General features: G+C 37.1%; 1 long non-coding RNA gene across 1 annotated transcript in view; it reads left to right on the plus strand.

Moving 5' to 3' along the window:
* Positions 1-27,729, plus strand: part of LOC141568526 (uncharacterized) — a 40,888-nt gene extending 13,159 nt beyond the window's left edge. The window contains exon 3 of the long non-coding RNA XR_012491679.1: positions 27,484-27,729. This is a non-coding gene — a long non-coding RNA (uncharacterized LOC141568526). The remainder of the gene's footprint in view (positions 1-27,483) is intronic.
* The last annotated feature ends 105 nt before the right edge of the window (positions 27,730-27,834 follow it).

Genomic DNA, 27,834 nt, shown 5'->3' on the forward strand with positions numbered 1-27,834 from the left:
ATTTGTAAACTATATATTTGATAAGGAGTTAATATCCAAAACATATAAAGAACTCAAATAATCCAATTAAGAAATGGGCAAAGGACCTGAACCAACCTTTTTCCAAAAAAGACATAAAAATGGCCAACAGGTACATGGAAAGATGCTCAACATCACTAATCACCAAGGAAATGCAAATCAAAACCACAATGACATATCACCTCATACTTGTCAGAATGGCTGTCATCAGAAAGACAAAAGATAAGGGTTGATGAGGGTGTGGAGAAAAGGGACGCTTGTGCACTGTTGGTGAGAATATAAATTGGTACAGTCACTATGAAAAACACTATGAAGTTTTGTCAAAAAAACCCCAAAACACTAAAAATGGAACTAGTATATGATCCTGCAATCCTACTTCTGGTTTATACCCAAAAGTAAATGAAATCACTGCCCTGAAGGGATTTCTGCACTCCATGGTTATTGCAGCAGTATTTACAATAGCCAAGACATGGAAGCAACCTAAGTGTCCACTGATGCATGAATGGACAAAGCATCATGTGGTGGTATATGCATCCAATGGAATATTATTCAGCTACAAGAAAGATGAAAATGCTGACATTTGTGACAACATGGATGACTCTTAAGGGCATTACGCTAAGTGAAATAACTCAGAAAAAAACAAGTGCTGTATGACTTCACTTATACTGTGTTTCCCCGAAAATAAGACTGGGTCTTATATTAATTTTTGCTCCAAAAGACGCATTACAGCTTATGTTCAGGGGATGTCATCCTGAAAAATTCTGCTAGGGCTTATTTTCCAGTTAGGTCTTATTTTCGGGGAAACATGGTATGTGAAATTTAAGTCAAACTCATAGAAACAGACTAGACTGGTGATTGCCAGGGGTTGAGGGTTAGGGAAGAGATATGTGGTCAAAGGGTATGGACTTCCAGTTATAAAATGAATAAGTTCTGAGACTCTAATGTACAGCAAGGTGATTATATAACAATACTGTATTGCATACTTGAATGTTGCTATGAGAATAGATCTTAAATGTTCTCACTAGACACACACACACACACACACACACAAGTAATATCTGAGGTGATAGATGTGTCAACTAACTTTATTGTGGTAATCATTTCACAATATATATGTGTGTGAAATCATCACATTGTACACCTTAAACTTACATAAAGTTATATGTCAGTTATATCTCAATGAAGCTGGGGGTGGGGGAGAAGACAGATTTTTGAAGAAAACCCAACACCTAAAATTTCCTGAATTATATATAAATGTTGGAAGCAAAATATTCATGTATATATTTTAAGTGACTTGCTTTCTTGAGTTCTTATGGTCTAGGACAAATTAGAAAGTGGAGTGACCGCTTATGTTTATCCTAAGAGAGCAGGTAGATGTATGTTGTTGATTACTGCTTCACTTCTGCTTTCAAAATCACTAACTCAGACATCACAGATTCAGGCCACCACCTCCAATCTTTCCAGCTTGCTGGTCCGACTCTTTCTACCATGACCTCAACAGTAGAAAGCTATTTGTCTTCTGTATTTTCTCCCTATCTATAAACCCCTTTCTGGATTCACTTATCCCCCTCACAAGTTTAGAAGTCATGGCTTATCATTTCAATCATTAGACTGCAAATGTTCACATCTTCTTTGTCCCTCTGTTCTTTTACTACATCTATCTGGCAAAAATGTATCTTTATTCCTATATGACAAAATATCCCTGCCTTATCTGTGCTTGAAACCAGGCAACTGAATGCTGCTGGTGCAAATCACACAGAGGACAAATTGGTATCATTATAAACTGATGGTCACGTGCTTCAACTATGCCCTGAATCCTGTCAAGCAATTCTACTGCAGGATTTTGTTGAACTCTCAAACACAGCATACACATTAGCTTTTCACACAGTCTTTACTAACTTCAATCCATAACACCTCCACCGCACCCCTTCATTCTCAGAACGTATTCTCACCTCCTACTTTATAGAAAATATGTGAACACATTGAAACTGCCTTAACTTTCCATTGGCAAACATCCATCTCTACTAGTAATTGCACTCCTACACTTCTCCCCCTCCGGTTGCAGTTGTTAATGTGTCTTCCTCCCCCTTAGGACCGAACTGCATCCTGTATTCAGGATCTTACCCTCTGCCACCTTTTCAGATGACTTGCCCCTTTGTGTCCCATCTCTCTTGTATCTCTTCACACTCTTTTGCCCTGCCAGACATCCCAATGAGACATATTAATTCTGTCTTCCACGTTTAAAAAAACATCCTTTGATCTTACATTTCATTCTATGCATGGTCCTACTCTTTCCTTCCTTTTACAGTCACATTTTTTAAGAGAAATTATCTACCCTTACCTAATGTCTCCATTTCCTTACCTTCTATGCATTCCTTAGTCTATTCAAGTTTGACTTCTGCTTGTATCACTGTACTGAAATGATCACTGCAAAAGTACCAGTGATTAGGAGGGCCACATCATTGAAATGCTTTCACTGGACAAACTAGGACACAAGATCTCCTCATCTAATGATCCACCTGTTGCTAAATCTAATAACAAATTTTCCTCATCTGACTTAACTTCTCAGTAGCATTCAACTGGCCACTCCCTTGTTTCTAAAATATGGTCTTCCCCAATCTTCTGAGAAACCCCTCCTCACACCTTCTTAGTCTCCTAGTCCATTTTCTGCTCATTTACTTGAACATGAGACACTACATCAAGCTTAGTTTTAGACTCCATTCATTCCCTACTGTATACACTCTGCTCTTATAATTCCACCAGTTCACATGGCTTGGGTTTTCATCTCTACATCAGTGGCTTTCAGAGTCACATATCCAGCCTAGAATTCTCTGAGCATCCAGACAGGGCAAACTCCCTAGTTGGCAATTCCGGTAGGAACTTTAGTATGCATACTGAGACATAAGGGTGCTCCAAAAAGACAGGTATGTTGGCACTCCTTTATATTAATGTTCTTTAAATATTTGTTTATGATAGTTTTCATAGGAGGAAAAATAAACTATTTACTGAGAAGATTATGATGCAGAAGCATTTATTTACCAAGCTATATTTAGACATTGTGAAAAATTGACAAAACTCTCCCACATTTGGTTTTCCTTTTTTTCTCTTGTAGCTTTTCAAACACCTTTAATAAAAGTAATTAAAGAGATGTAAATATAAGTATTAAACCTAAGATAGCTCATAAACACCAAGATTCTTTTTTTTTAATTTATTGGGATGACAATTGTTAGTAAAATTACATAGATTTCAGGTGTACAATTCTGTATTACATCATCTATAAATCCCAGTGTGTGTTCATCACCCAGAGCCAGTTCTCCTTCCATCACCATATATTTGATCCCCCTTACCCTCATCTCCCACCCCCACCCCCCTTACCCTCTGGCAACCACTAAACTATTGTCTGTGTCTATGAGTTTTTGTTTCTCATTTGTTTGTCTTGTTCTTTTGTTGTTTTTGGTTTATATACCACATATCAGTGAAATCATATGGTTCTCTGCTTTTTCTGTCTGACTTATTTCACTTAGCATTATACTCTCAAGATCCATCCATGTTGCCACAAATGTTCCTATATCATCTTTTCTTACCGCCGAGTAGTATTCCATTGTGTATATATACCACAACTTCTTTATCCATTCATCTATCGAAGGATATTTTGGTTGTTTCCATGTCTTGGCCACCGTAAACAAAGCTGCAATGAACATTGGAGCACATGTGTCTTTATGGATAAATGTTTTCAGAGTTTTTGGGTAGATACCCAGGAGAGGGATTGCTGGGACATATGGTAATTCTATTCGTAATTTTTTGAGGAACCTCCAAACTGCCTTCCATAGCATCTGCACCAGTCTGCATTCCCACCAACAGTGCATGAGGGTTTCTTTTATGCCGCAGCCTCTCCATCACTTGCTAGTATTTGTCTTGTTGATGATAGCCATTCTGACTGGGGTGAGGTGGTATCTCATTGTGGTTTTTATTTGCATTTCTCTGATGCTTAGTGATGTTGAGCATTTTTTCATATGTCTATTTGCCATTTGTATGTCCTCTTTGGAGAAATGTCGCTATAGGTCGTCTACCCATTTTTCAATTGGGGTGTTTGTTTTTTTGTTGTTGATTTTCATGTGTTCCTTGTATATTTTGGATATTAGCCCCTTATCGGAGGCACTGTTTGCAAAAATCTTCTCCCATTCAGTTGATTGCCACTTTATTTTGTTGATGGTTTCTTCTGCTGTGCAGAAGCTTTTAAGTTTCATATAGTCCCATTCGTTTATTTTAGCTTTTACTTCCATTGCCTTTGGAGTAAAATTCATAAAATGCTCTTTGAACCCAAGGTCCATAAGTTTAGTACCTATGTTTTCTTCTATGCAGTTTATTTTGTCAGGTCTTATGTTTAAGTCTTTGATCCATTTTTAATTAACTTTGGTACATGGTGACGAATAGCAGTCCAGTTTCATTCTTTTGCCGTGGCTATCCAATTCTCCCAGCACCATTTATTGAAGAGGCTGTCTTTCCTCCATTGTATATTTTGAGCTTCTTTGTCACAAATTATCTGTCCATATCTATGTGGTTTTATTTCTGGATTCTCAATTCTATTCCATTGTTCTATGTGTCTGTTTTTCTGCCAATACCATGCTGTTTTGATTATTGTTGCCCTGTAGTACAAGCTAAAGTCAGGGAGTGTGATACCTCCAGTATTGTTTTTTTTTTCTTTTCTTACGATTGCTTTGGCTATTCAGGGTCTTTTGTGGTTCCAAAAAAATCTGATGAATTTTTGTTTTATTTCCTTAAAAAATGCCATTGGGGTTTTGACGGGGATTGCATTAAGTCTGTATATTGCTTTGGGTAATATGGCCATTTTAACTATGTTGATTCTTCCAATCCATGAGCACAGAATGTCTTTCCATTTCTTTCTGTCTTCTTCAATTTCTTTCAAAAATGTCTTATAGTTTTCAGTATATAAGTCCTTCACATCCTTGGTTAAGTTTATTCCTAGGTATTTTATTCTTTTTGCTGCAATTGCAAAAGGAATTGTTTTTGTATTTCTTTTTCTGAGATTTCATTGTTAGTATATAGGAAAGCAATGGACTTTTGTATGTTGATTTTGTAGCCAGCAACTTTACTGTATTCGTTGATTGTTTCTAATAGCTTTTTGGTGGAGTCTTTAGGGTTTTCTATATATAGCATCATGTCATCTGCAAAGAGTGATAATTTAACTTCTTCATTCCCAATTTGGATGCCTTTTATTTCTTTCTCTTGCCTGATTGCTCTGGCAAGGACTTCCAACACTATGTTGAAAAGCAGAGGTGATAGGGGACAGCCCTGTCGTGTTCCTGAACATAGAGCAAAGGGCTTCAGTTTTTCACCATTAATTATGAGATTAGCTGAGGGCTTGTCATATATGGCCTTTATTATGTTAAGGTATTTTCCTTCTATACCTATTTTATTAAGTGTTTTAATCATAAATGGATGTTGTATCTTGTCAAATGCTTTTTCTGCATCAATTGATATAATCATATGATTTTTGTCCTTTATTTTGTTTATGTGATGTATCACATTGATGGATTTGCGACTGTTGAACCATCCTTGTGCCCCGGGTTGAACCCCACTTGGTCGTGATGAATAATCTTTTAATGCATTGTTGTATTCGATTTGCTAGAATTTTGTTTAGGATTTTTGCATCTGTATTCATCAGAGATATTGGTCTGTAGTTTTCTTTTTTTGTGTTGTCCTTACCAGGTTTTGGTATCAGGGTAATGTTGGCCTCATAAAATGAGTTAGGGAGTACTGTCTCCTCTTCAATTTTTTGGAAGAGTTTGAGCAGGATTGGTATTAGATCCTCTTTGAAGGTTTGGTAGAATTCACTAGTGAAGCCATCTGGTCCCGGACTTTTGCTTTTGGGAAGGTTTTGGATGACTGATTCAATTTCGTTACTGGTGATCCGTCTGTTTAGATTTTCCAGTTCTTCATGGTTCAGGCTGAGAAGGCTATATGTTTCTAAGAACTTGTCCATTTCTTCTAGGTTATTGAATTTGGTGGCATATAGTCCTTCAGAGTATTCTTGGATGATCCTTTGTATTTCTGTGGTGTCCGTGGTAACTTCCCCTTTTTCATTTCTGCTTTTGTTAATTTTGTTAATTAGTGCCTTCTCTCTTTTTATCTTAGTGAGTCTAGGCAAGGGTTTGTCAATTTTGTTAATCTTTTCAAAGAACCAGCTCTTTGTCACATTAAATTTTTCTATTGTCTTTTTGTTCTCTATTTCATTTAGTTCTGCTCTGATTTTTGTTATTTCCTTTCTTCTGCTGACCTTGGGTTTCACTTGTTCTTCTTTTTCTAGTTCTTTAAGGTGTAACATGAGGTTATTTATTTGGGATTTTTCTTGTTTCTTGAGATAGGCCTGTAATGATATAAATTTCCCTCTTAAAACTGCTTTCGCTGCATCCCAAAAATTTTGGTAGGATGTATTTTCATTGTCATTTGTTTCTATGTATCTTTTGATCTCTCCTCTAATTTCTTCTTTGACCCAATCGTTCTTTAAAAGTATGTTGTTTAATCTCCATGTATTTATGTTTTTTCCTGCTTTCTTTTTGCAGTTGATATCCAATTTCAAAGCCTTGTGATCAGAGAATATGCTTGGTATGATTTCAATCTTCTTAAATTTGCTGAGGCTGATTTTATGTCCCAATATATGGTCTATCCTTGAGAATGTTCCATGTACACTAGAAAAGAATGTATAGTCTGATGTTCTAGTATGAAGTGCTCTATATATGTCAATTATGTCCATTTCATCTAATGTGTCATTTAGGGCTGCTATTTCATTATTTATTTTCTGTTTGGATGATCTATCCATAGCTGTCAATGATGTATTTAAGTCCCCTAGTATAATTGTGTTTTGGTCAATTTCTCCCTTTAGTTCTGTTAATAGTTGCTTAGTATATTTCGGTACTCCCTGATTGGGGCATAAATATTGACGACTGTTATGTCTTCTTGTTGTACAGTCCCCTTCACCATTATGAAATGTCCATCTTTGTCTCTTGTTATTTTTTTCACCCTGAAGTCTGTTTCATCTGATATCATTATGGCTACACCTGATTTTCTCTGGGTACCATTTGCTTGGAGTGTCAATTTCCACCTTTTCACTTTGAGTCTATGCTTGTCCTTGTAGCTGAGATGTGTCTCTTGGAGACAGCATATGGTTGGGTTTAGTTTTTTTATCCAACCTGCTACTCTGTGCCTTTTTATTGGTGAGTTCAGTCCATTTACATTTAGGGTGATTATTGATATGTGAGGATTTCCTGCCATTTGATCTTTAGTTTTCTAGTAAGGCTGTGTCTCCACTGTTTCTTTGCCCTTTTGTTGTTGTCTATTATTTCTGTGTGGTGGTATTCTATGATGTTTCCCTCTGTTTCTTCTTTTATTACAGTATATATTTCAGTTCTGGATTTTTTTTGAGGGGTTACCCTTAAGTTTATGTAAAAGAAAGTTTGATATTTCGTAGTCGAATAGGCTCCTTTAGTATTTCTTGTAGTGCAGGTTGTATATTAGAAAATCCCCTCAGCTTCTGTATGTCTGGAAAGGTCTTTAGTTCTCCTTCATATCTAAAGGGTATCTTTGCTGGATATATTATTCTTGGCTAATAATTTCTCTCTTCCAATAGTTTGAATATTTGGTTCCACTCCCTCCTGGCTTGTAGAGTTTCTGCTGAAAAATCTGATGATAATCAAATGGGCTTTCCTTTGTAGGTTACCGTCTTCTTTTCCCTGGCTGCCTTGAGGATTCTTTCTTTGTCGTTGATTTTAGACAGCTTCAATACAACGTGCCTTGGAGAAGGCCTGTTGGGATTGAGGTAATTAGGTGTTCTATTTGCTTCTTGGATTCGAGGATCCAGCTCTGTCCACAAGTTTGGGAAGTTCTCATCAACAATTTGTTTAAATATATTCTCTGTTCCCTTCTCTCTTTCTTCTCCTTCTGGTATGCCCATTATTCTTATATTGCTCTTTCTGATGGAGTCAGAAAGTTCTTGTAGAGTTCTTTCATTTCTTTTAAGTCTCAAGTCTCTTTCTTCTTCCATCTATGTCATTTCCAGGTTTCTATCTTCAATGTCACTGATTCTTTCCTCCATCTGGTCAACTCTACTACCTAAGCTGGTCATTTCATTCTTATTTTCTTCTACTGAGTTCTTAATCTCCAGAAATTCTATTTGGTTCTTTTTTAAAATTTCAATCTCTTTCATAAAATGCTCATGTTGTTCTTTGATTGTGTTTCTGAGTTCATTAAACTGCCTTTCTGTGTTTTCTTGCATCTCATTGAGTTTTTTCAGAACTGCAATTTTGAATTCTCTGTCATTTAAGTCACATATTTTCATATCTTTAAGTTCCTTTTCTGTAGACTTTTCACTTTCTTTCTGAGCTGTCTTGTTGCCTTGGTTATTCATGGCAATTACTGATTTATTATTTCTCTTCCTAGACATCTACAGGAGTGGCTTCTGCAACAGGTTGATAGGAAGAGGTCTTTCTTTTGTTTTCCAGTACTTGTTGGTAGAATATTTTATTTTCTCTCTGACTGCAGCCTTTTTTTTTTCTCTCTCTCACACGGTAGTGCTATGTTTTCTCTTCAGTATGCCAGCTTCTCATACAATGGGGGGATTTCCTGGGAGACGGGTTTCTCCTCTGTTAATAGTTCGCCTGCGTCACAGGGCGCAGTGTCCGTGTGGTGTGGGGAGAGCTTTTGAAGTTCCAAAGCTCTTCCTGCACCAGATTCAGAGCCTGTATGTTTCAGCAGTTCTGTTTACTCCTGCAGGGATCCACCCAGATAGGTGGGGACAGGGGCGGGGTGAGTTGTGAGAGGTGGCCCAGAGCAATGGCGGCGACCACCAGCACAGCCAGTCCTGCTTCCACAGCTCCCTTCCCCTTGCCGGAACTAGTTGGGATGCAAATCTGTGTCTGTGGTCCACAGTTCTCAGAACAGCAAATATTCTGTTCTTTTGCTCTGACACTGCTACTGTTCAGCTTCTAGCACTGGGCAGGTGGGGGCGGTGTGAGCTCTGGGAGGGTAGGGAGGGGGCGACTACTCTCAGTGCCTAAGGCTTCCGTTCTCCGCTTGGTAGTGAGGGCTTAAGCCATTGTTTTTAGCCTTCTTCCCTCAGTCTTTTCTCCGAGGTCTCTGCCGTGAGCGTTGGGTTCAGCCGTGTTATGTTCTGCCCCCTCAGCCCTGTGGGCCATAAGCGGAGCCCTAGCAGTCTGAGTTCTTTCCTCTCCCGCAGCTGCGGTAGTTCCGGGATGCAGCAAGCTCGGAGCACTGAGCTAGGTCTGCGTCCTGCACCCGCGCAGCTCCGTCTCCACACTTCTCCCTTCCCTCCTTCCCTGCTCACATGTTTCGCCCACCTTTAGGTGAATTTAGTAGTGGTCCTCTTCGTCTTGCCTGTCTGCTGTGCAGGAAGTCCTTTGTGGAGTTATTGTTGTTCGATTAGTTGTAAATTCCAGGGGAGCTTTACAGTGGCTTACCTCACGCCGCCATTTTGATGATGTCTCAGAAACACCAAAATTCTTAATGACACTAAGGCCAGAATCTCATTATTGCTTTTCTTGCTCAGTACTAATTAAAAAGTTGATGTACTCTAATCGCTTGATCAATTTCTTCATATCCAAAATACTCAAAATAAATATTTGAAGAACATTTAGGATAATAAAAACAAGCAATGACTTTGGTATCGTGGAGACATTTGAATCTTAAAATCTAGTTCCCAGGAAATAACCAACAGAGAAAAATCTTTACTTCTAGGAAATTATTTACACATGTACATATGGAGAAGCGCCTACTCTTACTGAGCATACACTTTTTCCAAGTTATTATACCAGAGGTTTCATATAAGTATGTTAAATAAGAGCACAAGTTTTGGGGTCACAAAGTTCTGGGTTTAAAATCCCATGTTATCACTTATTAATGGTGATACTTTGCAATTTTCTTTTTAATTTCCCCTGGGATCATTTGCTTTTATAAATGGGGAACAGTAAATTTTGTAAATGGGGTTGCTGAGAGATTTAAAGAGTGTATGTAAAGTACATGATATAGTGCCTGGCACATAGCTCATAAGAACACGCTTTATCACCACTGCTACCATCATTGTTAGCTATACTACCTATGGACCTGCTTTAATTTTTCATTTAATTTCATTTCATATGCATCTTCCTACCATTCTTAAGTGATAAAGATTATCATCCCCATTTTACATGGGGAAACTGAGGCTCAAGGTATTCCATCTAACAGCTGGGAAAAAGGGGAGTTGAACCCACGTATGTCTAACAAGGGAGCCTCTGCTTTTTCCACAATACTACTCATATAGAGTGTAATTTGTCCTGATATAGGGAACTGATTTTTTTTTTTCCCTAGAGCAACTTGCACATACCTTTGCTTAAACAAATTCCCAGATCTACTGACTCATTTGGACAAAACAAGAATTTCCTGTGCCAATGGAATAAAGAATTGGGCCAGAGAGAGATGTGTCAAAATACATGTACCAGTACCTCATTAAGAAGCAAGCTACTGATACACATACACACATATGAATACACACACACATCTGTGGCATTGAGTCCATATTAAAGTATATTTCTATAATGTTAATAATGCACAATTCACATGCAAGCAACACCTACCATGTAAAATTATAAAAGGAGAGGGAAAGACTTCTTTCATTACTTGGAATGATTTACTTTCCTGTAATCCTTTTTGAGGTTCTAGTTTTTAACAATGTTTAATCTGTGCCATCTTAAACACTCTAGAGAATTCATTTGTAGTTCAAGGATATTCTGCTTTATTGAAAAATAAAAGAACATATAACTGGGGCATCATTTACATAACTGGAGTTGCTGGAGCCTTCTTCTAACACAAGGCCAAGCCTCAAGAAAGTCTTCTGAAATGTGCAACAGACAGTATTATCAATAAAAGACCAAAGTTGTGCCTATTGCACCTTCTTGCCAGGGAAGAGTTAAGATGATTACACTTCTCCTGAGCTAGATAGATTAAAATCTACAAGGCAGTATTTAATGACACTTAAAATTGTAACCACAAGTTACTATATGCATAACTTTGTTGTCACCCATCCAAAAGTAGATAAACTTTTTCCAAAGTAACATATATGTTTTCATATATACATTCATCCTGCATAACCTGGAATATTAATGGATAAATAAGAAATAAAAGATTACTTATGTTTATTTCATGTCTGGACAGTCTGTTTAAACATCTGAGTTTCATTGGTACATTGGTTTAATAAAAATTTCAGTGCATGATATTTTTCTGTGCTAAGGCAAACTCTTTCAAACAATATTGAGAACACAGGCATAAAAAGACCAAACAAAAAGGGTCCTTGGCTCAGCAATGCCAACTCTACTCTTGCAATTCAACTGGTAAACATATAGCAAGAAAGTGTACCTTTCAGCCCTCCTGAAGGTATTCTTAATACATAGGAAAGTTCTCTGCATACTTCATCACTTCAGTACTTGCCTGGAGACCTATAAAACCACCAGAGAGTAACACTTTGCAATTTGAATGCAGAAAACTAAGGCATGTTACATCAAATCAAACTGTTTTGCAGTGAGCTATTTTGGAAAGGTAAGGTTCCAACCTTTCATATTAAAATGCTCAACCATCCTCAGACTTGCTAGGAAAAGGCATGTTTGGCAAAATGTGATACAGGCTTCTAATAGTTATGAGACTACTCACACCTTTTACTCATGCGTAAAGACATTTATTGTGCTATTTGGATTCCTTTTGCACACAACTAAGAGATAGCATTGCTCAGTGTTTAAGAACATAGACTTTGGATTTACCATGAGGATGAAGCTTAGCTCTGTACCTCCTATTTGTATGGCCTTACATATATAATACTTCTTACCTTCTCTAAGTCTTGATTTCTAGTAGCTGCTGCTTGTTTAATAGAGAAAATGTTACTTACCTCCCAAGGTTATCATGAAGAATATGAGATAATGTATTAAAAGGTTTTAGTGGAGTACCTACCTAACTGTAAATGTTCAACACGTGTTTGTTTAAAAGAAGGAATCGATGAAACTAGTGAGGAGAGGGAGGGAAAGGATTAGATTCTAAGTTAGAGGTTGGAGAAATGATTATTTACAAATAAGGGTTACAACATGAAGAAGCAATAGGCAAACACAGAATGACTTTTGCAAAAAAATGCGCTATCTAAAAATATCTCAGACCCTCGTAAAATTTACATAGCTTTACCATGAAGTCTTAGTTGCTGGACAAATGCGTTAAACTTTTTATTTATATTTTTTTAATATTTTTTTTCTGTTAAGAAGCAGATCTAGGAGATGCCAATTAATCTTCATATTGCAAGAGGGTGGGGTAATTTTTCAAAAGAACACACCTAAAATTATGCTACATTTCTCCTCTGGCTGACAAAAGCATAACAGCGTGTATCTGGCATTAGTTTCCTACACCTTGTTATAGACTGTGCCAAAGGAATCCCCAAACACCCAGGTACTGTTTTACTTTGCTGATGACAGTTGAAATTTCGGTACCTCCTGTTTCTTCTCAACAGGAAAGGACATTCATTTCTGCCCAGCTCAAAGTTTATCTCCCTTGTAGTAGAACGTGCATTCTAATATTAAATCTAAAACTGCCTTGACATGTTGTTATAATACCTTATGGATGTGGAAAGCATATCGAGACCTACTGTGAAACATGGGAAAAGGTGGGACCTGGCTGCCCCTTCATGTGTTCTTACATTGGCACAACAAATCACACTTTCTTGGCTTGAACACTATATAGTCAACACATTCATTAACTGCTTTTCCTCTTACTGTCCTTCATGTGCTGCTGAATTGTATTACCATTTTCCTTTAGAAATAATTGGGCTTTGGAGCTATTTTGCCTTCAGTCCTTCCTATACAATTGAATTCTGTACTGGAATAACAAGCATGGGAGAGTGGCTGAAGATCTCATTTGATAGGGAAAAACGCCACCAGGAACAGTTTAGCTTTTTAGCTTTTTAAAGACAAGTTTTACGCTATTTCTGCAGTGCTACAGAAGATCCCTGATAGGGCAACCACTGAGAATTTGCTAGATGGCAAGTACCATGCTTAGCATTTTACCTCATTATCTTTGATCTTCAGCACAACCTTATAAAGGAGATACTGCGATGAGAAACATGAGTCTGAGAGATATAACTTTGCCAAAGTCATAGAGAAAGCAAGAATTAATCTGAGGTTTTAAATTTTGTCTGAATAAAAAGCTTGAGAGATGCATTTATTCAATAATATTTTCATGGGCAAATGCTATATGTTACCAGACAAGTTTGGGCACCTGTGCTAAGCAAGGCATTGTCCCTAGCACTGGGAATGTGCAGAGACAAACTCTGTGCTCATGTAGCTCCCAGTCCACCAATGAGACAGACATTTAAAAATTGCTAAATTGCAAGACAAAGATATTCCATACGTAAGTGTTCACAGGCTTTCCCTCCCTCCACAAGACAAATGGGGAATAAGAGCCTATTTTCCCATTCTACACACCTCTCCTCCTACAATAACAGAAACTTGCTGAAAGAGAAGAAAGATCAGTCTGTATAATACACATATATTTAAATTACTATTTTCAAACAATTATTATAAAATGTAGGTATAAAACATATATATATATATAGTTTGAAATCAGGATGTGTGATACCTTCAACTTGTGTATATATATATATATATATATACACAAGTTGAAGGTATCACACATCCTGATTTCAAACTACAAGTATACTACAAAACTATAATAATCAAAACAGTATGGTACTGGCACACACACACAAAAGACACATACGAGTAGATTAATGGAACAGAATAGAGATCCCAGGCAAAAGCCCTACGACAAAGGAGGCAAGAATATATAATGGGTAAATGACGGTCTCTTCAACAAGTGGTGTTGGGAAAATCAGACAGATACATTAAAAAAAAATAGATTACTTTCTTAAACCAAATACAAAAATAAACTCAAAATGGATGAAAAATTTTAATGTAACACCTGAAACCATGAAACCATAAAATCCTAGAAGAAAACATAGTCAGTAAATTCTGTGACGTTGGTCTTAGCAGTATGTTTTAGGGTACGTTTCCTCGGGTAAGCTCAACAAAAGCAAAAACAAACAAATGGGACTACTGCACAGCGAAGGAAACCACCAACAAAATTAAAACATAACATACTGAGTGGGAGAAGATATTTTGCAAATGATATATTTGATAAGGGGTTAATATCTAAACTATACGAAAAACTCATACAAGTCAACATCAAAAAAAAAATATGATAAAAAAAACTGGGCAGAGGACCTGAATATACATTTCTCTGAAAAAGACATACAGATGGCCCATAGACATATGAAAAGAGGCTCTATGTCATGCAAATTAAATCCACAATGAGATATTACCTCAGACCTATCAGAATGACTGTTATCAAAATTCAACAAAAAAAAAGTGTTGGTGCGGATGTGGAAAAAAGGAAACTGTTGTACACTGTTGGTGGGATTGCAAACTGGTACAGTCACTACAGAAAACAGTACAGGGGTCCCTCAAAAAATTAAAAATAGAACTACTTTTGACCCAGCAATTCTACTTCTGGGTATATATCTGAAGAAAACCAAAACACTAATTCAAAAAGATATGTGCACCCTTATGTTCACTGTGCAGCATTGTTTATAATAGCCAAGATATGGAAGCAACCTAGGTGTCCATCAGTAGATGAACTGATAAAGAAGAGGTCTCACACACACGTACACTAGAATGTTACTAAGCCATAATAGAAATGAAATCTTGCCATTTGCAACAACTTGGATGTACCTGGAGGGTATTTTGCAAAGTGCAATAAGTCAGACAAAGACAAATACTGTCTGATTTCACTTCCGTGTGGAATCTATAAAACAAAACAAATGAGCAAACAAAACTAAACAGAAAGACTCAGAAACAGAGTGCAAACTGATGATTGTCAGAGGGGAAGGGGTGGAGGATGGGTACAAAAGGTAAAGGGAAATAAAAGGTACAAACTTCCAGGTATAAAATAAATAAGCCATGGGGATGTAGTGTGTAGCACGGCTAAATTTATGTAAACTGGGGGGGTGGGGAAATTACTGATTTTAAGTTCTAGCTGATGCTGAGGTCCTGTCAGAAACCTATTAATTCATGGCATGGAATAATATTAGATGACATCAATCCAACATATAGGAAAGCAATTCACTCAAAATTAAGGAAAACATGGATCATTATTTAGATGTTATTTTCAACAATTCACTCATAGGTATTTAAATGTTTTACTTCCTACTACAAATAATGTTACTATTTTTTGAATAAACAGTTTAATCATCAGCAAGTTTCTTTTCTCTTAGATATGGCATCTGGTTCAAGAAAAATCACAAAGAAGCCAGGGAGCTTAGTCACAGATGCCAGCATTAGGTGGTAGCAAAAATAAAGGGCTCTGACATCAAAGAGTTAAGGAAGACTTGTCACAATGTAATAAAAAGAACGGATGTTGCAGACATAATGAATCCCAGAAAGGGCCCAAAACTGAGACATGAAAATGTGGAAATAAGTCAACTTCAGCTGGGTGTTGTGTATTCAAAGCTCGCTCACTCTTCAGCAACCATCCGGATATCAGATGTGTCCTCCTTTTCTGTGCCTGTGACCCCAAATTAACTTCATCTCCAACAACCTCCCTCTCCCACTGACAATGCCACTCCAACCTCCCTTTTGGCAAGCTGGAAAAGAAAGACTTTTACAATTGGAGAGTTTTGTGAGTTGTGTTGTACTGTGCAGTAACAGTGCTCTCTTCCCACTTTTATCCAAGAGCTTGAAGTATGTCATCAGGTCTGCGTCTTTTATGTTGATCTCCTTTGATGTCTGCCCCACTTACATACAGGATTTTTCCATAAAATGACCCTCAGCAGGCACAGGGTTGCATAATCCTTGGTGGCCACAGCTTGAAAGGAGATTCCTCTCTCCCTAGCATCCCTACCAATTCCTGGGGAAGGATTCCAATTGGCTGAGGCTGGATTTCATGCCTGAACCCCAATAGCTGGGCATGCCTCAATTTGGGATACTGCTAGGGTAAAAAAGAACACTTTCTAGAAGAAAAGAGGGAGGCAATCTGTTACCAGCAGAGCAAGGATGCAAGGCTCAAAAAAGCCAACCCCAATAGGCAGTCTGAAAGAAAACTATTGGAAAGCTCAGAAGTACCATTCCCGCAGTGACCCATATCTCAGGAGGCAATAGGAAGGTACTGAACTATTCTGCAAAAGACCGTGGTTGGTAACTACCTTTAGCCATAGGAATATCTTTAGAATAAAGGATGGCGAGGCAACCAAGATGTTAACCATAACAGGAAGCTACTATGACCCCTAAATTAGTTGGGAGGTGGTATTACTGGAGGCTGGAAGCCAGTTAGTCTGACAGGAACTGAGACTCCTCGGAAAAGTAGCCATCTGGCCAGGGCCGATGCAATGAGATACACCCACAAAGTGGGTATCTCCTATAGTAGACAGAAAGGTGGAGGTGAACCCTGGTTTTTCTCTTTCTTTCTCCTTCCTATCTCCCTCTAGTATATCCCATTGGCTGGATAGAGTCAGAAGTAACTGATAAATGTGTAAGTTCATATCCTCTGGGAAGTAGATGTCCAGATGGATTTAGATTTCCTGGAGGTAAATTTACCTATGAAAGAGAAAGGGGAGAAGGAAAGAGAGTAGAGGGAAAGCCTTCAGACCCAATGGAAAATGAAGCCTATGAAATGAGAGGGTGCAGGTCAGAGCACTGGGTATCAGGACTTCAGATTGTAGTTTTAAGAAAAACTCAACCAGTGCAACAGTTTGCTCTGGCACAGATTTCCCATATGGGGTTCTTGTGTCCCCACAGTGCTCAGTCCTTGGCTGAGGGCTGCCTAAGTAGCAAGGGATCTCAGCTCCAAAACTGAGGCAGATCCTGAAGGTACCACAGATGGATGCTCTCAGCTTCCCAGTGTCCCTGTGGCAGTCTCTGTCTTGAAGGGAGGGATGGGTATCTTATCCTTTATGGCTGCTGCGGCAAGAGAGCCTGGGAAATGTGGATTGCTTTGTGCAACCCCTGAAAAGCAGAGCTGAGCAGGAAAAAGGGGAACAAATCTAAAGGAAAACAGGCGATTGGCACATGAGTAAAGAAAGTATCAAATTGACTAATCACATTCAATAATTGTGGTAAATAATATTTTACCAGGCCTAGATTTAGAAGTATTGATATAGGATTAAAATTGCCCAAAAACTCTTTTTAGGTAATCAATGCTTCCTCAAATAAAACAAATGTTATGTTTAAGAATGGCAAGAACCATACGAGCCACTTAAAAAAGAAAGCTGTATTATAAACTAAAGAATGCCAAGCTGGAACAGACCTCATAATCACGGATTCAGCCTCCTCCTACTCTTTTTGTAGACGTTGAAACAGTCTCAGATAGACTGAGATGCTCCAATTTAGAAAATTAGTTTGTAACAGAATCAAGGCTAGATCCCAATTTTTTGACTCTTGCAAGATGTCCACATCAGGGATCTAATAATGTTTTGCTTAATTTATAAGTAATGTTTCGTAGTTCTACACAACAGAAACCAGACAATTTTGGATTAAAGTATGCTGCTGTGTGAGACGGAAACAAAAAACAAAAACTCAGCCTCTTGACAGTTTATTTCTTAAGCTGACTTTATTAAAAGTGAAATTAAAAACCACCATGCTCCAGAATAAATGAAAATATATATTTTATCACTTTGGCAGGTTTAACAAATCCCTAAAAATGTGCAAGTTATTCATAGTTTGTAAGTTAGGTTAAAAAGTGTCAGCTTAGGCACGATCTACTAATTGATCAATTTTTTATTTTTGTAACTGTTGTATATACATCTATAAACATACTTTAAGTAATTTTCTCATTAAGAACAAGGGCAAAACAAAGGCATATTCAAAGGTCTCAGACTGAGAGGAAATTGTATAAATAGTTGTAATGAAACTTCAAGCTAATTGTCTCTATTGGGATTACCGTACCATCCAATTACAAACTCCTTGAAGATTTCTAAATATATGCCATGTTACTTATCCTGTGCTGGAAAAGCAGGTGGCTTTATTATTGCTTAGCTGTTATAAATTGTTGGGTTGTAAAATGTTAATGTGTAATATATTTGCTTACAGATAGTTACAGCCTGGAATGTTGCAGTTTAATCACTTAGTCCACTGAAGATACACTACAGGGCATTATTATTTAAAGATATCTTAGAAAAACTGCCTCCAGAAGATAGTCAAATACACACATGCGTTATCATCTGCAAAATATGACTAGAACTTGTGGAAACGCTGGTGCATTACATTTTGCTACACAAAGTACACAAGGACGTAAAAGGTTAAAGTTACAGAACTAAAAGATTGGATCAGTGTCTCCGGAGCAGTGTTATTTTAATTTTGTTTTATTTTTTGAAGGATAATTTGCAGATCTTGCTGCATGAAGTATTTTAAAAGGCTGTGGCAACTGAAAGGAAATGACAAACGATATAGACAGTTTTAAAGTCCTTAGGAAATTCAAAAAAGAATTTTGCAAAAGTATAGCCACAGCAACTTAATGAGTAAACTTACTTAATGATTATCATTTGTGAAAATGTTTTAAAGACTATCTCTGAGCAAAAGCCATACAGACACCAGAATTACAGTTTTTCAATCTGAAACGCTGATAAAAAGTTAACAACATTTCATTTGTCTATAAAAACAAATTAAGAGAGTGGCAATATTTAGAATAGCTATGGACATCACACCATAAACTATTATATAAGATTGAAAATGCATTTTGATGCACAGTTTTAAAGTAACTTCCAAATGCATAGTTCCATAATATGTACTTTCAACTAGGCTCTAAGATATCTGAACGTTAAAAATGTATTTGATGTACCAAGGTACAAGTATACTCTCATATTTTACCAAAAATATTCAGGTGATCTTAGATGGATTGTCAGCATACAATTTTATACTTCAAAGATGATAGGTAAAATTCTGGATATCTTTTAGGTTTTTACATGACAACCACAATATTTACAGGAAAAAAATAAAAGCCTTCAGTGATTTATGAGTCATGAGAATTTTTTCAATGATCTAATCTAGGGGAAATGTATAGTATCATTTTAAATTCCACATTGGGCTCTACTTAACTCTCCTAAATATCCAACAAATCACAATAATAGTTTCTGTAGCCCTAAGATTTTGAAACATTGAAATCTATTTTTGTTTCTCGAACATTATGTACATTTTTGGACCTTTTCCTAGCCACACTCTAATGCACTTTACAAAGTATTTGATATCCTTAGATGTTTTGAGATTGTGTACCTTTTAAAAAGCACCTCTTATAGCCTTCTAATTTATAATTGATTTATTCTTTTCCAGATAAAGTGCTACAATTGAACTTGGATGTAACAGTGCTAACACATTTCCATTCTTTAATGATTTGTACTGTATTTGTGGCATTGAATAGATATTTTCTCTTTTTTTTTGATTGGGTATAGCTGTAGGCATACCAGGGGGAATGCCGACTCTATTCTACCGCTTTTCTCCCAGTTTCTTCACACCATCCCTTATAAGGAAGGGTGCTGCCATGATAGATCAGGTTTAGGAAGACTTTTTTTTTTTAACACTGTGTCTAAAGAGCTAGGAGTGGGTAGACAGTCACCATGTCAATCAAATGTTAGCAAGTTAAATGTTAGCATACAGATGTGAAACTTGCAGATGCTCTCATGAGATGGAGGAAGACAACCTTAGGGACAGCTCCCTTCAGGGATTCAGCATGCCCTCTCCCCTCATGTGCTTCAAGATTTCTTTGGCTGGGTAGCTGTATCAATTAGAACACTCGCCCAAGTCTCCATGAGTTAAATAACAAAGATGTGTTTCTCACTCATGCTGCATGCCCATTGCAGGTCATTTGGGGGCAGAAGCAGACGCAACATCAGATTCATTCAGTTATATAACTACTACTTTTAGCTACTTACAGTGCATGCCGATGCATTCTATTATGAATCACTCCTATTTTACTATGCATATTAATTCTACACTTTAACTGACAGCTTGTTACATGTGAGTGCAGATAAAATGTTTAAATAGTCATGCAGCTAGTATAGTCAGAAGCAGTGTTTAATATCAACCGTGAAGTACAAAGGCGTCTTTGATGTCCTTTAGTAGAAAATCATTTTGTTGGGGGGAATCAAACTGGAGGTTAATCTTTCCTCCAAAAGAAGTTGAGATAGAAAGCACTGTACTACCTCAGGGTCCATACAAAACAGAGGCAGTAGTCAGAGTGTGCTCACAAGGGTCAGAAAGCAGTAAAATGCCACATATTTAGATGACAAGATCACTCCTGGCTAATGGGTGACCGACAGAAAGCATTTTGAAAAGCTGGGCATATTAAGCAGTTATAATAAGGATTTGATGGCATGTGGTTACTATGGAGTATAGGATTATTTAATTTCTTCTTTATATGTATCAGTATTTTTTCAAGTATCCTAAAACAGAAATGTACACTTCAGAAAGAAATGAAAAAATTAGCAATTGATGAGTCCTCTTATTTACAAATTTCAGCTGGAGCATTTCACATCTTGCTTGCAGTTACTGTCATCAGTTTTGGCTCAAATAAACTCTTATAAAAATTCAAAAAATAAAATAAAATAAAAAATACATAAAAATTTCAATGCATTTTAAGGATCTTGGTATAAGGAAATAATCTAAATACAAAATGGCATGGGGCCCGAAGAAGCAGGTCTGTAGAATGTGGATGGCAAGAGAAAAAGAGAGGGAGAATTCATTTACACAAATAAGAAAATTCACAAAATCCCTTAGTGGAGATTAGAAGATTATGTCATATCTCCACCGTATATTGTTTGTTGTAGGTGATACACATTTTTGTTTCTATTAACAGTATAGCAAAATGTCAAAAATTCCAATTCCACATAGTTGGTTCCGTCATTAAACTAAAAACTTGTCTTTTATAAAATGATAAATTAACAAACCCCATGCAAATATGGCTACACATTGTACTATGACTCAGTTGGACCCACATTTATAATTATAGCCAAAGTCTGGAGCTCAAAATATAATGATAAGGAGAAAGAGAGCACTATTCAGGACCCGCCCCTGGAATATAACATGTTTTCCAAAGGACATTAGGGTGAGTCCCTGAAAAAGCTGGACCCCAGATATCAAGGCTCCCAGTATCAGCAGAGACTCCTTTGTTCAAGGTTGGCCTGAGAGTGAAACAGCCTCTCTTCAAGGGGCAGTGCAAGCATGACAGTAAAGACATCTGTAACTCTGTTAAAAGCTGAAAGCAAGGGCCTTTCCCCTATTTTATGCGTACCACACAGGCCTTCAAGATCCTCATGTGTCTCTAGAGAAGGGAGACTCCTCCCTTGAACAATATATGAGTTTGAATTTCCCGACTCCACAGGAAGAGTTGAGATCTAAGCAACAGATTTTAATCAATAAAAGGAAATGTGATTGTTTTGCCTGAGGGGCCGTTTTGTTTTGTTTTAACTGAAATATATTTTACATATGACGTTGTGGATATTGAAGGTATACAACATATTAATGTGTTACATTTATATACTGTAACATGATTCCCACTGTAGTGATAATTAGTATCTCACATTACATAATTATCCTAAAAAAACAAAAAAACAAAAACAAAAAAAGGAAGGAAGGAAGATGAGGTCCCTGGCCTTAATCTACTTTTGACATTCTGCCTCCAAAGCTGTAGACTGTTAGACCCTATCTCTTAAGATTCTTTCCAGTATAACGTTAATTTTTTATGAAGACTTTCTACTTAATTTTTTACATGTTATTACCTCCCCCAGATTAATCCATAAGAAAGTAAACTAGACATTTCAATAGACCAAAAATAAAAACAAACAAACAAACAAAAAAACCTGAAAATGTGATGGTAGTTCTTACACACTTGATTTCATGGAGTAAGATTTTACTTTTTTATGGGGGGGAGCGGTCTGGGTATTCATTCAAAAATATGTATTGAGTCCTTACAATGTATTAATTATGCATGCTATTTGGTGCTGGATAAATAGTTGTAAACAAACAAGCCATGCCCTCTGCTTTCATGGATCTTTACATTTATAGGAGGAAAAGAAGTAATAATTAAATTGTAGATATATTGTTTCTTTGAAGAAAAAAAATTGATCATGGAAGAGAATAAAAAGGAAGATGTATTATAGAACAGAAGATGGCATCCATGAGTGATACACCAGTGATGTCAAGTGTGAACGGCAAAGAGGTTCAAGTAGAAGCAACACTCACGAGGCACACTGAGGAATTTAACTGAGGCCAGTGTGGCTAGAGAATAGTGAACAACAGGCACAGTGGTTGGGATGTAGTTGAAGAGTGGGTAGAGCTCAACCTTGGCAGAGCTTTGCAGATTATACTAATTTGTTCTTTATTTTAAGCACAGTGGAATGTTTTGGGGGGATTTTAAGTAGAGAGAAGTGATGTGGTTAGAGAATGTTTTTAGATGATCATTCTGGTTGCAGTGAGAAGAATGGAAGTGAGGAAGATTAAGAAGGCAAGTGAAATGGTCTGCCAGCAGTGCAGACACACAAGTGGTGGTCTAATCAAGAGGTGATAATAGCGTGAATTAGGGGAGTGGTCATGAAGATATAAACATATACTTTGCAGATATAATTTATCAGAGTTGGTAAAGATATTAATACTGGAGTTGGGTGACTGGATTGGAAGATGGTGGGCGTTTTATTTTAAACTTGGACAATGACAGATAGTGCCATTCACTGGGAAAGTTGGATTAGGATAGGAATTGGAGTGCTCAAGAGTGGGGAGAAAGATCTGGTTTGGGATATGTTAAGTTTGAGATCCTTATGAGACTTAATGTTCAAATATTAGGATGACATTTAGACATATTGGCCCAGAGTTCAAATACGATTTTGGGGTAGAGGTCTAAATCTGAGAGTCTTGATATAAATGTGGTATCTACAGCAATGAGTGTTGATGAGATCACTTAGAGAGTACAAAGCGAGGAGAAAGGGAGTATATGTGCAACGCCGGCAAATTACCCACAAACCTATCAACAATCTTAATTTCCAGGGAAAGAGAATGCAATTTGGGGATCTATTATAATTGATTTTAATATAATTCTGATAGACTAAACAAAAAAAGAAAAAAAAAAGGAATAAAACAGAAGAGGATCATCTACTATTGACCTTGGCCAAAAGGTTTACTTAATCACAAATATTTCCTTTTCCATGGATGTCAATTTTCATTAACAAAATTCCAAAAGATTTTGTAGGAGTCAGTGCATTTAAGAAGTAACTTGATTAACTGAGTCATTGAGGAGTGAATGATAACTCACCATGATAATCCATTCAAATTGATTATTACTTTCTTGTGCATTGTTAAATAAGGTGTCAAATTAAATTTTCCTTTTCACATTAAGAGTAGTGGCTATGTTTTCTGGCTCTGGATGCTTATTAAGTTACAGAAGACATTTTATTTTCAAAGTAGAGGCAAATCAGATATTGCAGAATTCCTCTGGCCAGAAGAGTTTATTTAGGAAATTAAAGTATTATTTCTGGGTATAAACATCCTTATGTTAATTACCGTCATCAAGTGTTTAGTGTCAACAAAAACCTTTCCAAGTTTCTCAAGGATACTTCCAGACAGAGCTGTACATCTATTTTTGAGGAAATACTAGGCAGACAACTTCAGATGCTCTCAAACACTGGAGCCAGGAATCACTCAGAGTAGAAACACCCTCCCCCCACCCTCCCACCCCAGCTACATCTGTCATATTAAAACCCAATTATGCACAGAAAAAAAGACAAAGAAACACGATAAATTAGAGAACAACATATGTTTACCATAGCAAACATATTGCAAATAGGCTTAAATATCACATATTAAAAAGGTTAAAGCATTTACCTTTTTTTCTTGGAAATCTAAAGAAAAGCATGCAGTGAGAATGAGATACAAAACAACCACCACAAAACCTTGGAGTTTCAGAAAATGGACTCTAAATCATGAAAATATAAAATCAGCTTTATTTTAATTGATAAATTTGCTATGTAACATGATCTTCTCTTACATAATACATTGTCTGCCCATTTGCCACCTAATACAAGGCTACAAGTATCACAGGCCTGTAGGTATTGTGAATAGTCTCAAGCTCCATCTCTGTCAAAGTCCCAAACTACTGAGGAGAATAAATCAGAATATATTCATGTTAACAAAGCTCTTTTTACAGTAATAAATGCAGGTGTATCACTTCAGTTAAATCTATTTGTTGAACTGGCTTTTTTTTTTTTTTTTTTTTAAGACAACAAAAGCTTAAAGTGACAAAATTATGACAACTCAGTTTGTGGACCATTAGGCTGTACATTTGAAGATACACTATGATTAGGGAAAAAGACAGATTTTCCTTTGACAAATGCCACTTTGATTTTAAAAATGAGATTAAATGTCAATACCCAGACGTACTGCTGGATGTGCTAGAAAACCACAATCTCGGATTTTAAACCTAGTCTTAAACCAAAGCCTGCCCAGAAGTCTAAGTGTAAAAGACGTATGTTCCATACTTCGGGTCAGGTTGTCATTAGCCCTCATCTAGCCTGTTGCAAAAGCTCCTGCTAAGGAGCTTTTCATTTTCCCTGAGTTTTTTTGGGGAGGAGGTTTCTTTGGGTTTTTTTTGTTTTGTTTTTTTTGTTTTTAGAAGTTAACTCTGGTCAAATGGTCAAATGTTTGAACTTTCTGATCATGTGCTTTTGTTTAATCAGATAGCCTACCCAAGAATGGTCATGTCCTAAACCGTTCCTTGTTGACATCTTATTCAGCCTTTGAAGTTCCTCACAAAGAATAAATGCCCCATATTCCACACTGTTAGAAATAATTTTCCCCATGCTTTCATGTACAATATCGTCATCAACACCAACATGGTTTGTTAAAAATCTACTTTGTGTAGGCATTCTACTCGCTGTGTTAAATACTTTCCCTAATTGAGACAAAAATCTTTGCAAGGAAGATACTATAATCCTCATTTCATAGGAAAAGAAAGCTGAGTCGTAAGGTTATGAGTCATGATGATTAGATGATTCAAAGGAAACTAACTTTATGCCTAATGTTACTTGATTAGTAATGAGTGGAAAAATATTTGGAACAGAAGCCAGCCTCCAAATCCCAGGCATTTCCCTCAGCAGTTAGCCTGAGTTGTTGTCATATAGGATCATACTCTCCCTCCAGGCAGACATTAAGCTTTATTTATCCTTTTTGTCCTCCAACATTTAGCATAGGCTCTAACTTTGCACAGAGCAGAGTCCGTGAATAGTGGTTGAATGTATGGGACCCTCTTTTCATCCTCTTTCTACTAATTACTGTCGCGAATTATCAAATACTCATCCGGAATGGATAACATAGTGAGAGACAAACAGCATTTTGATAGCAGTTCATTTGTTAGTGGCTGGATTGTTGAAATGTTTGGAAGTGTACTTTTTGGAATTATGGAATTATCAAGAATTGTATGTTGCTCTGTTAGCTAGTTTGCTGCTGGATGAGTTCCTTCAGCTAATGGGGTGAATTATATAACAGGTGACCTGGGGTTTGTATTTTGGTCTTACTGGAGCTGAGATTGTGACAGTTGGCAGAACTCATCCATTGGAGTGGGCCTAGGAAGTTTCACTGTTTTCCTGAGAAGGTATCAGCCCTCCTTGGAGAGCGAAGAGGCCTTACCAGGCAAAGAATAACCTGGAAATTCCTTAATATGGCATTCCAGACCTTTAATCACTGGGCCCGTTTATGTCTCCAGCTCATTGTGCCCCATCTTGCATTCTGGGCTCCCACCATCTTAGGCAATAGCATTTGCATTCTCTGAACAAGCCAAGTTCTCTCTCATCTCAGGATTCTGGACATGCTGATTTTCTGCCTCGCAAGCAATCTTCCCATACACTCTCCCTTCCCAGGAATGTTTATGTATAAAAAGGTCCAGATCACCTTCCATGTCACCCCCTCTAGGAAGCCTTGCTGTCCCCTGAAAGTAGACTAGGTCCCCAAGCACCCTGCACTTCTCCCTTTCATAATACTTATCACACTATCTTACATTAATTTTTGCTCCAAAAGACACATTAGAGCTGATGGTCCAGCTAGGTCTTATTTTCGGGGAAACACGGTATTTGATCAAACATTGTTCTAGATGTTTCTGTCAAGGTATTTTTTTAGATGAGATTAACATTTATATCAATAGACTTTAAGTAAACCAGATTACCCTCCACAATGTGAATGGGCTTCATCTAGTTGACTGAGGTCTTAATAGAAAAAGACTGACCTCCTGGAGGAAGAGGAAATTCCTTCAGTAGATGGCCTTTGTACAGGAACTGCCACTCCTCCCCAGGTCTCCAGCCAGCAGATCTATCCTGCTGATAATTATGGCCTCCATAATTATGTGAACCAGTTCCTAAAAGTCTCTCCTCTAATCTCCAGAGGGAGGGAGAGCGAGGGAGAGAGGGAGAGAGGGAGAATTTCTTATTGGTTCTGTCTTTCTGGAGAACCCTGACTAATACTTGTATCTTTAGCTTTGAGCATAGTGCTTGGAATATAGAGCTGGTCAAAGAAAATTTGATTAAATTGAATCAATCTGACTTACAAGAAAGAAAACCACTGCAGACATAATGTCAAGACTTCTCTCTTAAGAGTCAGGGACCTGCATTCAGGTCAAGCTATTGTACACAGTGATTGGTTTGCTAACCTGAGAGTTCCTTTCTCCTGATCCCTTTCAAAGAGCAGAGGAAATGAAGAACAGTGAAATCCCCATTCATTTACATTTTAGCCCATGGATTGCATATCATTGCACTCTGAATAAACCAACATTTTGCAGTCCTAATGGTGCTCATCCAACAGTCTTACGTGCAAAACTTTTACAGTTTGGCAGAGAGAGGCAGGTGCCTGTTGTTGGTGGGACTATCTCAGGTTTCTCAAGCCATTAGGAAGGAGACACTCTCAGAAAGAAAACTCAGTTTTTCTGTCTCCCAACACCTTCATCATGATTATTTACAATCTACCACACATCCTGGAATTATGAACTTTTAGACTTGGACAGACTTCTTAGGGGGCTTGACAACTCAGGTTGTTAAATATCCAGTGTGAATGGGGAAATGGTTATAGAAAATGACCTAGATTGTTTCGTTTACCACTCAAGTTAAATTTTTCATCTAGAGCAGCCTAGGCCTTTACTAAGCCTATGAAATGCTTGTATGGGTTTGGATAAAAGATTCTGGCTAGAGGTTAGGATTTAGTACAGCTAATTTGTGACTCTTAGAAGCAATTACATGTATTTTGCAATGAAAAGAATGGGGAGGTCACGGGCGCAGATTTTAACTTGTTTTTTTAAGTGAGTGATTTGTCCAGCTTTTCACAAATTTTGATAATTTCTCTGCTTTTCTTTCAGAAAAATAGTGAAACAATATAAGCATATATATCAAGCTATTCACAAGCAACAAAGCTGACAGCATCCGGTAATAAGAGATGAAAGGAGAAGGGAAAAGGAAATTTACCCATCTACAAACTGGAGAATTAATTCCAAATCCAATATCAGCATCATTTTTTTTTCTAATAAACAGTTTCTCAGTTATATATTCTTATTTTAAAATCTAATCTTGTTAAAACTTTTATTCTACTTGCAAAGTCTTAATTTGGTTCACAGTTTTCTTTTTATGTTATTTTCAAAGATTTTTCTGAAAGATCTTATAAGTAAATATATTTTGGTTTTCCCAAACAAATAAAAACCATGCCGACAAGT

The sequence above is a fragment of the Rhinolophus sinicus genome, linkage group LG02 (genome assembly GCF_036562045.2).
Source record: "Rhinolophus sinicus isolate RSC01 linkage group LG02, ASM3656204v1, whole genome shotgun sequence".
NCBI classification, from domain to species: Eukaryota; Metazoa; Chordata; class Mammalia; order Chiroptera; family Rhinolophidae; genus Rhinolophus; species Rhinolophus sinicus.